Below are 16,600 nucleotides of genomic sequence, written 5' to 3' on the forward strand. Positions count from 1 at the left end.
GTGTGTGTGTGTGTGTGTGTGTGTGTGTGTGTGTGTGTGTGTGTGTGCGCGCGCGCGTGTGTACGTGTGTGAGGTGAGCAAAGTATCCCTCGTGAGTGATATTTGCGATTATAGAAAATGTCCTGTTATTCCAAGAGTACAGGCGAGATGCGTGGGATAATGCGGCGCGAGCTTGATATCATTTTATATCGCGTAATCATGGCGCGGTGTGAACGCCGTATCATCGGCATTCGGCGCGGACACGTGAATACGCGCTTGATTACCTATTTGCATTTTTGATTGTACGACTGTAAATCAATTTAAAGCCGTGCTTCCGTTCTCTCGCGCTGACAGCACTCACGTCGTAATTTAGCGCGCGCCATCGCATGCATTTCGTCCGCGATTGTCCGAGGACGTTATCCTCCGTTAAACATCGATATTTAAGGTGAACGGCCTGTTGCGCGTTAGTTCGTACGCTAATGATGATATTTTGAAATAAATTTGATCCATTACTAAATTAGTATTAGTTACTACCAATTGTTACATATATTATACGACTCAAATGTAATTAGTATTTTAATAAGCAAATACGCTCTTCATTAATTTCTCTGACAATATAAATCGTATATTAAATTTTATATATTATTTATTAGATATCCGAATAATAAATGTTTGGATACGTTTCTTTTAATTCATGAATCATATAGAGTTTTTAATGTATAATACTAGCTATCATTGCATGTATCTTGTCAATTGTGGTTTTTGCATTAATGTGCGGCTCAATCTTTTGACTGTAGTATTGCAAATTGCCTGGTTGAACGTGTCATATTAATACTGCGAGAAGAAAAGCAATATCGTTGCAGTCGTATCAGCTGCTTTTATTTGCAGCGGAATGCACTTTCGTGTATCGTAAAATATATCTTGAACGTTTGGCCTTTCGTCTGAGACATTTCGGAATATTACATTAGCGGCGGTTACAAGAGAATCTCATTGAAATGCCGAAGCGAACATAAATGTAGCGAAATGCCGCGATGTGCTTTCTCGCTATTAAAGCTGAAATAATATTTAAACAGTTCTTGTTCATGATATTTCATTGCTCGGAATATGAAATATGAAATATCAAAAGAATATTACAAAGCAAAATAATTTTCCGACATTAAATAAATAAGAAAATATGATGCAATAAAATTTATGAATTATTGTTGATTTTCAATGCTTAGCTTTCATATCATAGATCATCGGGAATATTTAAAAAAATTTTTCGTACCGTACGTAAAACTCTACATCACAAAAAAAAGGATAAGAATTGGTCGTCGGACGATATCAATTTCCTATTCACTTCTCTGCAGCAGATTTTACTGCTAAGCAGATGGAAAAGCGGACAAAGCGAGGAATAGACTTGCGCGTAGCGGTGCAATTGTGAAAGTGTGAACTATCGGACTATAGAATCGAATGAAGAGACGAATCGACGAGAGAAAATAGAAGAGAGAATAGGGGAGAGAGTAACGGTCGAGGGAAGCGCAAATATCAGGAAACGAAAAAGCGCCCGATCAAGAAATGAAAAATTGAAGATGCGTCGACGGGGAAGGAGATGACAGCGAAAATTCGTAGGGAAAATTCGAGGATGACGTATCAAAGAGAGAACAACGTCGAAGAAACCAAAACGCGAAACGTAAAGGGAAAAATGTTGAAGATTACAAAAGAGGGACGAAGTGTAAGAGAATAAAGGACTCCGAGGTATAAACGTGTATATGGTGCATTTTACGTTTACACAGTTGTTTAACTTTTAATTCTCGAGCGCGATTTTTGTGTTACGCGAATGAAGCCAAGCCGGCCGGTCATATTTAGCGCTAAACGTGGAATGCGAATACGAAGTAAAGGATAAGTAATGCGACGGGCGGAGATATAATAAAAAAAAGCAGCGGGGCGAAATTCGAGGATAAAAGCGGGGTGGAATGTAACGCGATGAAAGAATGGAAATCCACTCGCTTGACTACGAATCTCTAGCAAAAAAAAAAAGGATAAAAACGCGGTGTAATAAAGCGAACGGTCAGCAACGGACAAAGCCGTCTATCTCAAACTCGTACAAAAATTAATCGCGTAAAATTAAATTGTAGAAATTATTAGAAATCTCTTTTAGTTTTGAAACAAAAAAAGCGCGAATGAAAAATACGTTGCACAAGATAAGTGAAAGAATTAGTATAGAATTAGTATATATATAGAAGTAAAGCAAGAAGCAACGACGAGAGAAAAGGACAATAAAAAAGGAGCATGCGAAGGGAAGGTACGAGGTAATGGAGAAAAAAGAAGAACACAAAATGACTGTTTTTATTTCAGAAGAGTAAACAGAACGTGACGTGTTGTACAACTTAATATAATTATAAAGCATAAAACCATATCAAAAGCTGTATGTGGAAAATTGGTAATTGAATGGTTTTACATATGTACAGAACCGCGCGTTACGGCTAATTTGAGATGGGAATTGCTATGGTTACTGTAATATGCACCGTGGTAATGGTAGATATTTATGTGTAACGCGACGCTTAATTATAACAAGTAATGCGAACTCAACGGGAAAGAGAACATTGACATTAATGATAATTGATATATTCGTATATGTGTCATCTTGAACATAGGATAGTTATTGTACATACATGTGAAAAAAATTCGGAACGACAATTATCTTAAAATATATTTGAACGTATATCGCGTTGCAAAATTATTTACTTTAAATTATCGAATAATTAATTTCTTGATTTTAACTTGATGTTAACTTCGCTTTTTTTTCTTTAATGTATCTAAATTACACTCAAATCAAGAGCAATTTGGAGTATCTTGATACACGTTCTACATCCCGTTTGTCTAAAATCTTTCTGGTTTTGAATATGAGTATGTTCTTGGAACAATTAAGCAAGCAATATCGCATTAACATCCAGTACGGTAATCATAGTCAATTAAGCATTCTCTTTTCATCTTCAGCTTGGTAGTAAGACGGAAAGAGAATAGGAAACAACGATGTCAATCCCTGATTTAAATAATCTTAAATTAATCATAAATTAATTATAAAATCTGGAAATCTTATTACGGTTTCGAATGAGCGATTATTTATCAGCCTATTCATCGACGGATTCATGTCGGTGCATAGCTTATTAAATAAATATTCTCCCCCTATATTTATACAAACAATAAAATACTGTTACCGAAACAGATTTCGCGCACTTTTATTTTTATTGTGAATGCTTTATATACTGGCACCGATAAACGGTATTACCACATATATACAAAATACCGTCGCATATATATTCACCAATGCAACAGACTCAAGTCGCTCGAAATCAATTATATTCGATTAAAAACTTTTCAGCTTTGTATAACTTCTCTCACGAGAGCTATCGATAGCAACATAACTAGCGAGGAGGGGTTTAATTAACACGGAGATCAGGTCGGGCAGTCGAATTGGAAATTACTGGCGCGGAGTCGCGGGTAAGGTTAATCCCCGGAAAGCCCTCGGCTCACCCCGCGAGCGAGAGTCGGGGGTGAGATAGGGAGAAAGGGAAGAGATAAAACGAGAGGCGATTCTCCACGGTTCTAGACGCTCCGAATTTATAGATTGTAGCTTTCGAATGTGCCGAGGGGCGACCGCCGCGTAATCTAAGCGGCAAAGGCGGCTTTAAATATTCAGCGGAGCCCCCGTCACCGCATGCTTCTTCGGAAATGCGGATGCGCCCCGTATACGTGCTGATACTTTGGACGAACTCGTCGAGGTGCGCGAATGTTCGAGGACCGCGAGTTGAAGATTTATGACCTCGATGATCTATGTGCGGTAACATCAGGCTGATTGATAGGGGAGAATCGCCATTTTATTTTATTTCTGCTCATCGGACTGACATGGTGCTTAAATTCGAAGGACGTACTTCGCGAGATTTTCTCGGGCAGACGTCTACGAAAATACAACTAAACGGAAAGCATTTTATAAATTATACTCAAGGATTTAAATTGAATTTAAGATATCTATAAATTTAAAGACATGGTAAATATTCTTAAATATTATTATGTACATACATGTGTGTATATATATTGATATAATATTATGGTTTATAGTATTTTACAAAAATTTGGGACCTTTAATTCTTGTTAAAAGTATGAAGTACGACATTTATTAATGCTTCATATATACGACGTTCGCTTTTTGAAGCGATTAAATTTTATGATTGACAGTTAGCTCACCGAAAGTAAAAATTTTAACCGGGTAGACCACAAAGCTTTACCGTGGTTTGAAATGCAAGGCTTTCAGTGGCGAGAGATTCGCGTGCACGTGCCGTCGTACGCGCGTCACGCGCGTTCGAAAGTATTGGGCGTGCGGTAAAAGTGCAGCCCGACCTAAATACCGGGTAGAACCGAAATTTCCGGATTAAATTTTTCGCCGGCGGATTGAGGTTTCGCGTTCGCAATTATTGAAGAACGGCATACTTAGTTTTTGCCGCTACGTGCATTACCGACGAGAGAGAAAGATTTTTAGGTCGCGTGAAAGAATAACGTGCGTTCCAGGCTCTGCGGAAATGCGGATCTCTCTAATTATCATCCGTTTAAGTCAAAATGTTATATGTTGAATATTGTAGGACATTTAGGGAGTTGTAATGTTTTACAGTTTCGTGTACAAAATTGTCAGACACATGTAAAATTTCTTGCAGGAGAATTGCAGTACAATGTATAAAACGAATAAAATCTGAGATATGTAAATATATTCTACTGCGAATGATTATCGCTATTAACTGCGATTAATTGTGAATAGCTTAGAGCAATGCGCAAATAATCTTTGCTCTTTGAATCTGCGTACATCAATAATCTTGTGGACACTCAATATGGGATTGTTTTTTTTTGTTTTCGCAGGTCAGCATGAGCAGAAGAGAGTTCTCAGCTACAAAACGGAACGAAAAGCTAAAAACGCATGCCTAAATTAGCTTGGGAAGCTGATAACTTGCTGATAAGCGGCTAACGGGTCACTTCTAGGGGATAATAGGTAAGTTCAGAACGTAAGCGCCTCGAGTATCCGCACTGCGGAGAGCGGAGATCTCGGGAGTAGGATTTAAATATCATTTGAAACGTTGGAAGAGAATAACCATCATTCTAATGAGAAACCTTCCGCGCCAGTTGCGACAGCTTAAAAATCTCGTGCGCGCTCGACTAATTAGTTATCGACCGGCAAATCGCGCTCCCACGCTCGTCGATGAGGGGCTGCTTCGTTGGCTCGAAAAACGAGACGTCGTTATCAAGCACGCGCGCTGCGGAATGTAATTTCAAGAGTTTAATAAAGCAGGAGAGAGAGAGAGAGAGAGAAAGCGCAGAGAGAGAGAGAGAGAGAGAGAGAGAGGAGTGCACTCGGGACACACTCTCCCAATTTGCAAGTTCGCATAATCGATGTATCGCCGCTGGTCATATTGGAAGGATCTTGTTGCAGCGTATGCGTTATCGCGAAGCCATTTGCTCGCTCGCTTGTTCGCTCGTTACAGGCGTATTAATGGTATATTCATGCGTTACAGAGTACTCTAATATAGTCCAGAACTAGCAGTATTGTGATATCTATCTATTCCAAATTCAGATGCATCGCGGAATTGCGCATAGAGTAGCCCAAAAAGGCGGAGAATCTTTAATTAACTGTTAAACCTAACATCCAAAATTTACCATTGAAATTAGCGTCACGGTGCCACGGTTAAATAACAAATACACACGTGCGCGCAACGTTGGCACAATAAATGAATTTGTATAATCGCGCCGGGGACGCGCTTTCAAGGGGAGGTATTCGACGATAATCATGTTTACTCCAGCCCCGATATTTCGTGGGTTATCCGGTTTTAACGGCGGGCATGCACGCGCACATAAACGTTGTACCAAGCACCTCACCGCAATTTGACACACGCATACACCGGGAGTGAGTTTCGCCTGTGTCGGGTCAACTCGTACGTACACATTCACAATGAGAGGGAGATACGGATACGCACGCAGGTTAAATGCATCTCTCACCGATGAGGAGGGATGAAAGCGATGCTCGCGGAGTTGACGATAAAGAGCGCCAAAGGGTTGGAAAAAGGAGCGCGCGGCAGCCAACTTCGCAGACAGTTTAAACTCCACGTCGCGCACCGTGCCGCGGGCCGGTCGGAAATCCGCCCACTCCACACGGCGCGAATCCGAGCGGTACCGTATACTACTTGACCGTTCAAGTGAGGTCTGAATAGCGAATATCTTCGATATATTCGCGTTGGAAAGTTTCGGTCGTGTGCTCCAATGTGAGACCACGTGCGTTACGTTGGTGCAAAGTTAGCGAGTGCTGCGATGAGAGGACCCTTAATAAGGGTTGGATGTCTACCTTTATACGAACTCTGAAGCGCAAGAAGATAGTTTAATCACGGATTTTCGAGGAATTAATATGTGTAAAAGAACATTAATTTCTCCTTAAGTATTGAAAATGGAAAGCTCTGTTATTTTTAATTGCGTAAGTATGAGCTTGCGATTATCATGAGAGTTACGCTTTTAAATATGTTTTACATTTTTATATGGGAAATTTCGTCACCAGAAGTTTTTACTTAACATTAATAACATTTCTTATATTTTCTATATTAAATTTTCTTTCTCATCGTTAAAAAAAATGTTGAAGATGCTTCTTTCCATACTTTCACTTTTATATTCGTTTTTTCAATACTATTTATTGCCCGCTTGTTACAAAGTTAAATAAATTGGCCAAATATATCATGATCGCGGTCATGATCGAGTGGATAATACGAAGACTAAAATATGTTGCCCACATTTAATATACGCGCATAATTAATGGTTGTCCCGACCAAATGAAATTTCGCTCAAGTATCGATGAATTCGAGACCAATGATACCATGGGAGTACATCAGTTAAATAGAGATTTTAGTGGCTTTCGATTTAGTTCATGCCTTTCGATCTATCCGTCGCTGTGGAAAATACGATTTATCAATTTCCATTGGTGTACATCGATGGATATATATGTCCGGACTATCGTTTATATATATCTCATCAACTAAACTTGGATTTTCCTTAACGAAAATCTAATTGACTCGAGAAAACTTCTTCTTAAGGTTTCCCCTCTTCATGCAAAATGTTTTCACATAACGTATTCTGCAGTGTTAGTTAAAAATACGCGTAAGCTTCAATTTTGTTCATTCAATTGTATATTTGCATTTGTTATCTCTGGGAAATGTTTGTGGAAAATGTTTCAATAGTTCCGAAACATCCCGCACAAAAATTCATTATCGCGCTCGGTCGCGCGTTCGCGACGATTTTAAAATTCGTAAAAATTATGATGTTCGATGAATTATCGCGGACGACAGCGCGCTGATCGACAAATTGCCGGCAAATTGAGTTCGGTCGACACGTTTTCGGGCCGCAATATTATTACGCCAGTCGAACTGACTGGTTTTATTGTCCGCATTAACTGCAGCAGATTTCCGGCCGACGAAGGGAGCACCGAGAGAACGAAATAATTACCGGTATCACGCATATTTACAGCGCGCGTAAGGGCCGATGGATTTTAAGCGAAATGCGATTTCGTGCCGCGTATTTTCATCAATTTCGCGCGCATTCGAGCTGCTCGGCGGTGTGTAATAGCGTGATTGAATATCTATCGATTTATCATATAACAAAGCGGTCCCTCATGAGTTTTGAAAAAGGCAGTCGTGGAATTAAATAGCATAACGAATGTCTGTAGCTTATCACAGGGTATGATGAATTTGAGAATAATTTATAAAAATGTGAGGAATGAAAAGGTTTTGCAAAATATTTGGAATCCAATGAATATATCTTGTTCGAAAACAACTCACATAGGTACACATGTTCGTCATATCGCAAATAACGTAAAACGTATAACCGATGTTAACGTCGATTATAAACGCATGATCACGATGAACATCGCTAAATTACGCTAAATTTCTTGTTGTACTGGCCGCTGTCAACGTTTTAATATTAGCCGTATATTTTCGGCCATACATTGTCTGATCGCGGGATTATTGTCAAAATTAAATTCCACCGGACAATATCAGTAACATTCTCACTTTTCCATTGGGAACCGCGGTATTATTGCCGGAATGAAATTTCGGCGATAACGTAATATCGGTAATATTCTCGCACTTTTCCGTCATGCACGACCGCAGATTATTATTCGAAATTAAATTTCGCCGAGTCGCTGCGCAGTCGTCACGATACGTGCAGCCGTCGATCGCAATCATACATCTCGATAATATTAAAGGTCCGATTGATCGCGCGAACGGACGCATCGATATGCGCTCCGGTTCGGTCCCATAAATTCCCTCTCTCTCAGCGCTTATCGATTCATTGGCAAAGTAAAAAGCGTAAGCGTGGCACAATGCATACTGCGAAGAGGGATGTCTACTTTTACATTATTTTCTCGTTACTGAAATTAAGGTGGTGCCATTCGAAACGCTCGATTTCCACTTGAAACATACCTCAGTTCGTATCTTTGACCTTTTTTAAGTAGCTATTTAATAGAATACGTTTATCGTAATGCGTCTTGCATGAGATCGCAACTGCGATATTTCAGACGAAAAGAGGAAAAAAGGGAAACAGAAAAAAAGGAGAAAAAAAATAATTTTTATTTTAATATATAAGTTATAATGATGATGTGCACGTACATGAATTTAATAGTATTTAATGAGTAAAATATACCGCACTGAAGCTTCTATATGCATCCATAGAAAAAATTTTGTACAACTGGATTAAAGTTAGCTTTGCAGGGTGTACGTAATAGGAAGTAATTTTGAATTTATGAATTTATAATTACAAAAATACGTGCCAATTTCACGCTATTTGTTAGACAAGTCAAACACGTTACGGCGGAGTCTCCCGTAAGTTCACGCGCGCGTTGATGTCCTACGGGAAACTCCAGCGTCCTATAATTGAAGTTCGCCAACATGTACGGTAGCTAACGAGCACGTGGTTGCACTTTCCGGTCGTTCCTATCGTGTGACCCTTTCCGAACGCGTCGGCGATAACGACAAATACAAAACCTAACGGGCGCTATCGATAGCGTCACCGCCTCTCCGGCATTGTCCTCGGACACCGCAACCTTTTGACTTCGATGGACCTCTGCTCTCTGCCACGACCCAAGATAACCCTTTCATCTGAATACGTCTGAATACGTTCTTTTGTGCGGGAGCCAGGTGTCCGACAACGTCACGAACAAAGGAACCTTTGCGTTCGTACAAAAACATGAGTTCTCCTAAAAACGTATACAGAGTTTAATATTTTTTGTAACTGAATCTGTTGATTTAGAAAAAGAATCTATTTTTTTAATGGCTTTGAAGAAATTTCTAATAATATTATAACGTTTAATAAATGGTAAAAACAATTATAGAAAATGTTTTCCCGATAATCAAAATATAATATTAAAATTAAACTTGCAGAGAGAGCAAAATAAGCGGATAATAATTTGTCTGTAGATATTGATTTAATGTTTTTATATTCTTCAAATTTCGCAGTGAATCGATTGTAAAGTGGTTAGATCACGACTCGATTTCGAATTTTCATCTGATTAATACTATTGCGATAACTGCAGTAATGTAGTGATTATATCGCGACCGTAATTTCGATATTTGCACGAACCATCCGCGACTTCCAAAGTGCGTGCGTGTGCGTGGCAAATATTATGTTAATAATTACACATCGCAGTGATGCTTTATATTGAATTCACGTCGGTAATAATTGAAAGCACACCTAAATTGGCACGACACACGCACACGCATATATTTATATTTTATTTTAACAGAGAGGAAAGATTGCCACTCTATTATTTGATTTATTCGTAATTTCATCGTCGAGAGTGCCCTCCTTGATCTACTAAATATTTAATATAATAATTTATATTTATATTTAATATCATAATTGTGATATACATAAATTACGTACGTTTTTTGGTAAAAAAAATAATCCCAGTGGTAGATCGTTAACGCAATAATCGTCCTGTCTGAAATCAGCGGCCTCGCGTAGACGGCGAGACTCGTCATCGACGATCGTAATCGCGCTACGCTAAGTTATGGGGACAAGGCATTCAAGTTCAGTCAATCTAAATCGATCTCCATTATCGAGCGCGGGATCAAGGAGCGATACTTTGACGGACGCGCCTCAACAGGCGTGGTAACGGGGACGATTCGGGGGGTATCGTTGTATTTATGGGGACGCGCAGCGTGTGTAATAGCTCCAGGGATATAGGGTAGGACGTAACTCAGCATCAAGAGAGCCGGGCCGGGTCCCGGCCGCACCACATCGCCCGTAATCCGGAGCAACACGCTCGCCCCCTCCTCCCCCTCCCGTACGCCATCATACCCCGGTAGTCGTCGCCGCCACCACTGTCGCGCCCCATAGGTATTATACCCTACGCGAGACTACAACTGCGAGCGTTCCACTTGCCAGTTACTTTGAGGTCGGGGCACCCACCCCCTCTGATGCGGTGCTCGCCCTTCACGCCCCGACGGATTCTTCCCCAGGCTTCCCCTGTCCACTTGGATGCGATAGCATCTTAATCGTGCTAATTTGCGCCCACCCATCACCGGCCGACACCGGATATACCGTGTTACCGGCCACGCCGGGATTTTGAGGCTTTAGCTTCGTGACAGCATCCAAATTTAATATGGAAGCCTCGGAACGGGTCGCTGCACTCGTCGATCGATCGTAAAAATTTCTTTTACCGTTTTATTTTCGCTATTGTAAAAGTATCTTTAATATATGTTATTGCGGAAACGATCCATTAACACGTCTCTGAAAATTGTTTTTACATCAGTAACGTTATTTATTCTCCGATTGATTCTATAAAAATACCTTTTAATATTCTATTTGAATGGCGTGTATGATGTATATTTTTATAGAGCGTCATTTTTTGAATTATTCCATATATTGAAAATCTTTTTTGTCTGGGGAAGAAGTAATAAGAATATTTTTGAATCGAGCTGATTTATGTAGAGTTATGAGATTTGAATGACTTGTCTCTTGGTATTGTTTTCAAAAGCTGCAAATATCTGTGAACACGTTTCTGAAATATTTCGGATAATTGTAATAGAAATTTGTTAGCTAATTATAAAGCTAATTATATTCATTGTTTAAGGAACCGAAATAACACATTGAAATTGCTGGAATTTAATATAATTGAGATTTGCTCTATATTCGACAAGATAAATCCCTGAAATAAACAGTCGATAAAACAACACCATTTCGATATTATTCTACAGAACCACTAGAAAATCAAAATCGACAAAGTGACAAAGCAGGATAAACTGCGAAGCTTAACGTACAATCTGGCATTTTAATCGAAAACAGCGTGACAACCAAATTTGGATATAATAAATTTGGAATATGTAATAATAGAGCACAATCTGTATTTTAGCACAAGATTAAAATTGGACAAAAATCTTACAGGAAAAGTTTGCGTGAGGGAAAAATCTTTTTTTTTTTTTTTTGCATTAAACTTGTTTGAGACAAAATAAAAAAGATCAAGTTCCAATCATATATTCGTAAGTCATAGCGTAATTTATTTCATGAATAATATGATAATGATATGATACGATGCGCAAAGATGTTGTAAATGTAATTAAGGGAAAATGAGTCATAATTAAAAATATTAATTGTTAAAGGAAATCATGCTTTGTTGATCATAGACCTTTCTCGCATAAAATAATCTTTTCCCTAAAGACTGAAGTGATCTTTAGTAATATACAGTTATTTTTATTAATTATATAAAAGAACTTTTAATATTTAAAATAATTAAATACGCCTGGATTTTGTTTGTTTTATGACAAAAGAGTAGCGTACACGCGAGATTTGTTCTTTCTTTGCTTGAAAAATTCTTGGCTTGTTCGCCACATCCGTTTTTCGTTACTACTACGCGCAATGTAAACGGAAAAGTTCCCCATGATTCTATATTATCTTCTCATTGAATGAAAGTTAGAAATCGGCATAAGAATGGAAACTTTGCTCTCAGAAAGTTGTTCAAAGTCGGTACTGAATATCAGCTTTCGAGACTCTTTACCATTGTTCAAGAAATCGAAGATCGCGTACTATATTTTAAAGTGAATTACGGCTGCATAGCATTTAAAGACTTCAACTCTTTTCAATCAACATACGCTTCGTCGCTTCATGTAATCAGATTAAGAAAATAATGTTTGATAATGATTGAAAAGTTTGAGAATTTTCATAATTAAACGCTATAAATTTTTCTAATGCATTTTGTTTAATAGATAAACAGATTGACGATGGAAAACTTCAAGGAAATTAAACTATAATAATAACATAGATCGTCTATACGTAATGCAATGCCTGTCCTTATTTTTATGATGGATTTTTCCATTTTGGTAACTTTCTATTCATCAATGTGTTAAACATTCTGCTAAGAATAAAATTAAATTTGATTTGTATCGATCACGACCATTAGACGCTTAATTTCTTTTGAAATATTCTAAGAGATACTTAACGTGAGATTCTTCAATAGGGATGATGGCGCCATTCGAAAATAACTCGACTCGCTTCGGGGTGGGGGGGTGGGTCGTCGGTCGGGGCGGGAATACGAACTTCAGTAATTATCGCCGACGTAATGTCTTTACCGAAGTGCCGAACCTAAAAGCATCGTGAAGCATCCGTCCAGAAAGTATGAAGTAAGGGAGGCTGTAACTAAATCGCCTTACGGCTCGCTACGAATGATGTTCGGGCGTAACGTAAGTACCGACGACAGCTCGGTAAATCCGATACGGCGAACATTATCCTCCGGGAGTCGTCTTACTTCGCGTTAACCTCGATCCACGAAAGGATCACACGAGTGCTCCGTGAAACACGTTAGTAACATAGAGCATGGGCTCTCTATCTCTCGGAGAGAAAACGTAAACGTTTACAACTTGACTCCGGGCGAGGGTGAAAAATTCCGTGATATGATACCTTTCTCGCTGTTGAGAAAACGACGATTCCTGCTTGATTCCGTGCAAGCCGAGATATATAATTTCTATGATTTTTCGGATTTCATACTGTAAAATATATATTTAATTTCTTGAATAATGGCAATAACTATGTAGTGTTATATTGGCATAGAATTACTGTGTAACAAATATTTGTAAAAATAATATATTAGAGCAGGTTTATTTTCCACGCCGCATGAAATTTTAATGACAAGTTCTTTAATGAATATGCAGTCGCCTTAGCGAAAATAGGGGCTCATCGTTTATCCCAACTTTCCAAATTTTAATTTTAAATATCTTGGCGCAACTAAGTCTTATAGATGAAATCTTTGTCGTAACAAAATTCGCTTAAGATTATCTGAAAAAAACAAGACTATATACCTAGATTCCTGAAGCTTAATTCGCAAAAATTTAATTTTTAGTGTTAAATATTTCTATAATAATAAAATACTTTTTATAGTTATGGCGAAGGAAAGTCAGACTTGTTAATAAATATATCATTAACGCGTCTAAAAGATATCTTTTAATCGAAACTGGTAGAATGATATTATATTCGGATATGACATATATTAAAATATGTTATATATATCTGACATTTATCAAATATTACAAGAAATTGCACGCGATTACATTTCCTTTTGTTCATCGTACATGTATCCTTTAATAAATCCCTTATGCTGCATAAAATAGATGCAGAAATATTTATTGACACCTGCGCTATATAACTCGCATCGTATATTTGCCCACAGCGTCTTAGAAATTCATTGCTAGAATATGGAGTTGTCGATGGAACATCGAATATGCAGACGCGATGAAATTATTATAAAAGTTAGTCGGGAGAGGCTGGCGAAGAGAATTTCTGCCACTTCAGCGCGACTGTCGCCGAAACTTCCCGTGAAATAGATGTTTGGATAACTTTAAGGAGGAGGCCGACTCGCGCGCGGCGCGGCGCGGCGCCACGAAATAACGTGTGCGAAGTTTGTTCCCATCTGCTTGAAAAGACGTTTAGTCGTGTCCCTTTATCCTGCCATTTAATGTCAACGATATTTTCGTACTCGCGTGCAGCGCCGTTATTTTTACGTCGCTTGTTTAAAATTTTATGTCAGAGAGCTAAACGACTACGTTAACAAGATCATTTTGACGTCCGGGTTTTAGTAAAAATTTTAGGTATTACCATCAGCTTTCATTTAGCACTTTTTAGGAGGTAAATTAAAGGATGCGTAATATTTTTTTGTCAGAGTTACGAGCGAAAAAAGAAATGGGGCTGAAATAAACTTTTGTTACAACGAATTCCAACGAACTTACAAATTGAGCTTATTCTATCACAGTTTCATTATGTCGAGTAATTGCTCGCCAGATCCGATTTGGAATCAATCGAATCTCCTTTTCCACCTACATTTGTTACAGGAAAGTTTCCCCGCATAAAGAAAAGCCCATCGATAATCTTTGCTCTTTAAAATTCCTCGAAAGGAGCGCGCGCTCGCATCAACGCCACGTTAAAGAAAATTTTCCGCGGATAACATCGTAAGGAATTCTTTATCGGTCGAAGTTTGACGCAAGAATTTATGACTTTGCCGCAGGTAGAAAAAAAAGACGCCGCGCGATCGGTTGTCGGTCCTCGTAGCTCGAACTTCTGGCAACGACGACATCGTCAACACTTCGTTGAGGCAACGACTCACCGCGGCGAATAGCGCTCATTGTTTTTGGAATATTTTCAAGTTTTTTTCACATTACGTAATTAGATGTATACATCGCGTTGTCCGTAGTACAGCGAATCTATTTTAATTAACTGGCACCTTTTCTCATTCAGTTAAATTGATAAACTTGTCTGCCATCACGGTGAAATTTAAAGTACTTCTAGAGTACGAGCGTGAACCAGTTTGACGTGATTATCAAGCGGTTCGCGAAGCTAACGAATCTACTCTCGCAGATGCGAAAATAGTGGGACAGATGGGAAGGGCAGGGAGACACGGGAACCACCTTCGTTCCGATAAATCATCCCCGGGAAAAACTTGCGGGTCACTCCAGCTCTAACGGGAAAACGTGGTCCACTTGCTATGCGAGTAACGCGCGGCGCGCGCGCGCGCACCGTGATATTCCTTGCATAATTATTACCGTGTCGGCTCTCGCGGGGGAGGAGGGAGGGGGAGATAGAAGGGAGAGGAGGAGGAGGAGGAGGATGGGGGTGGGAAGAGGAGGGATTTCTTATCTATTCCTGACTGGAATACAGGATGGCGAGTCACGTCCGCAGGATTTTTGCGTCACGTGCCGGCCGCTCCCGTGTGCCCGGCACTCGCGAGAGATGGATCTCCTCTCTCTCCTCGCCGAGAAGAGGAGAAGAATCAATTCGCGGGGGCAGCCGAGCGGCATGATACGCCGAGACGAGACCGTGGCGTGCGTATGGCAGGGTGAAGGGTTGCGGTATTTCTCCTCCCGCTTCCAATAGACACTCCATTTTCCCGAGCGCGGCATATTCGCCGAACGCGAATCACGCCATGCGTGGAGAGTTGATAATGAAATTTTTAGAAGCCGATCCGCGACTCGAAATACGATTTCGAAGATCTGTGGATTTTGCGCGGGATAAATTCGGAACGGCTGGAGAAACTTCGGAGATTTGTGTGAGGTGATACAAATATTTTTTGCTTTAATTATATATGAACAATATTATGACATCAGTTGTAATTAATTATTTGCAAACTCACGAAATTCTTACGTTCCAATCCGACAGCATCACGAATGTTAGAAAGATATTCGAAAATGTGCGGTGAGAAATTGAGTTAAACACGATGCGCAACTAGAAATATCATAATCTTCTTATTCATAACGCAAGTATGAATAAGAAGATTATGAACAATAATCTAAACATTTTGAACAAAACGAAAATTCCTACATTTAGTTTATTTCTGCAGTATTCTATTCTTTTTAAGTGCATTTTCTATTTTTTGCCCTTTTTTTAAGGACTTATTTCAAGTGCAAAAAAAAGTTAAATAGTTAAAAAGAACAGATATCTAATTTCTATTCTTATACTTCTCTTTTTCATCAAGCTGGTTGTTACAATCGATCTGTTCAAAAGGAAATTAATCAACAGTACCTTAATTTCATGCTTTAAGTATCTTTAAACAGTCGGAGAATTGACGTGAAAGTATCTCGAGTTCGATTTCAGCTTATTGGCAAATTTCCATAATGAGCTTCTTAAAAATCGCGTGCTCGCTCACTTCCTTGCCCCCTCATACGAACGTATCGCTTTCTACTATAGGTTTCCCGAAGAGAATAGCTCTCTCTCATCGGGGAGGATCAGTGACTTCGAAAGCCCCAGGATTACGCCTCTCTGAATCCATTCGCGACACTCGAAATGTTCTCCCGCCAGAAATGCGAGGGTAAACGCTTCTAAAGCGGCCAACTTTCGAAATTGCGTAAAACACGACACGAAATAATGACAGACTCGTGAAAGGGGCTCCCGGGCTTTCAGGGATTAACCCGTTTCGAATGCTGGCTACTACTAATATACGTACGTTGATTCTTGAATTGTCGAATTCTCTATAATTAGATCTTTTGAGACCCATACTTGTTAACTATCAACTATATAAAAAGTTACGCTGGCAATATCCTTCGGCAGAACTTTTTACCTTTTTTTTTCTTAAACTCTTTGG

General features: G+C 39.2%; 1 protein-coding gene across 1 annotated transcript in view; it reads left to right on the top strand.

Annotated features, from left to right (window-relative positions):
* The window catches only part of LOC112457763 (lachesin-like), a 136,004-nt gene that overhangs the window by 76,747 nt on the left and 42,657 nt on the right, over window positions 1–16,600 (top strand). The window contains exon 2 of the mRNA XM_025020991.1: window positions 4,870–4,999. The gene's annotated coding sequence lies outside the window, so the exon portion shown is untranslated. The remainder of the gene's footprint in view (window positions 1–4,869; window positions 5,000–16,600) is intronic.

This window comes from Temnothorax curvispinosus, unplaced genomic scaffold (assembly GCF_003070985.1).
Source record: "Temnothorax curvispinosus isolate PA1 unplaced genomic scaffold, ASM307098v1 QBEX01000740.1, whole genome shotgun sequence".
Taxonomy (NCBI): Eukaryota; Metazoa; Arthropoda; class Insecta; order Hymenoptera; family Formicidae; genus Temnothorax; species Temnothorax curvispinosus.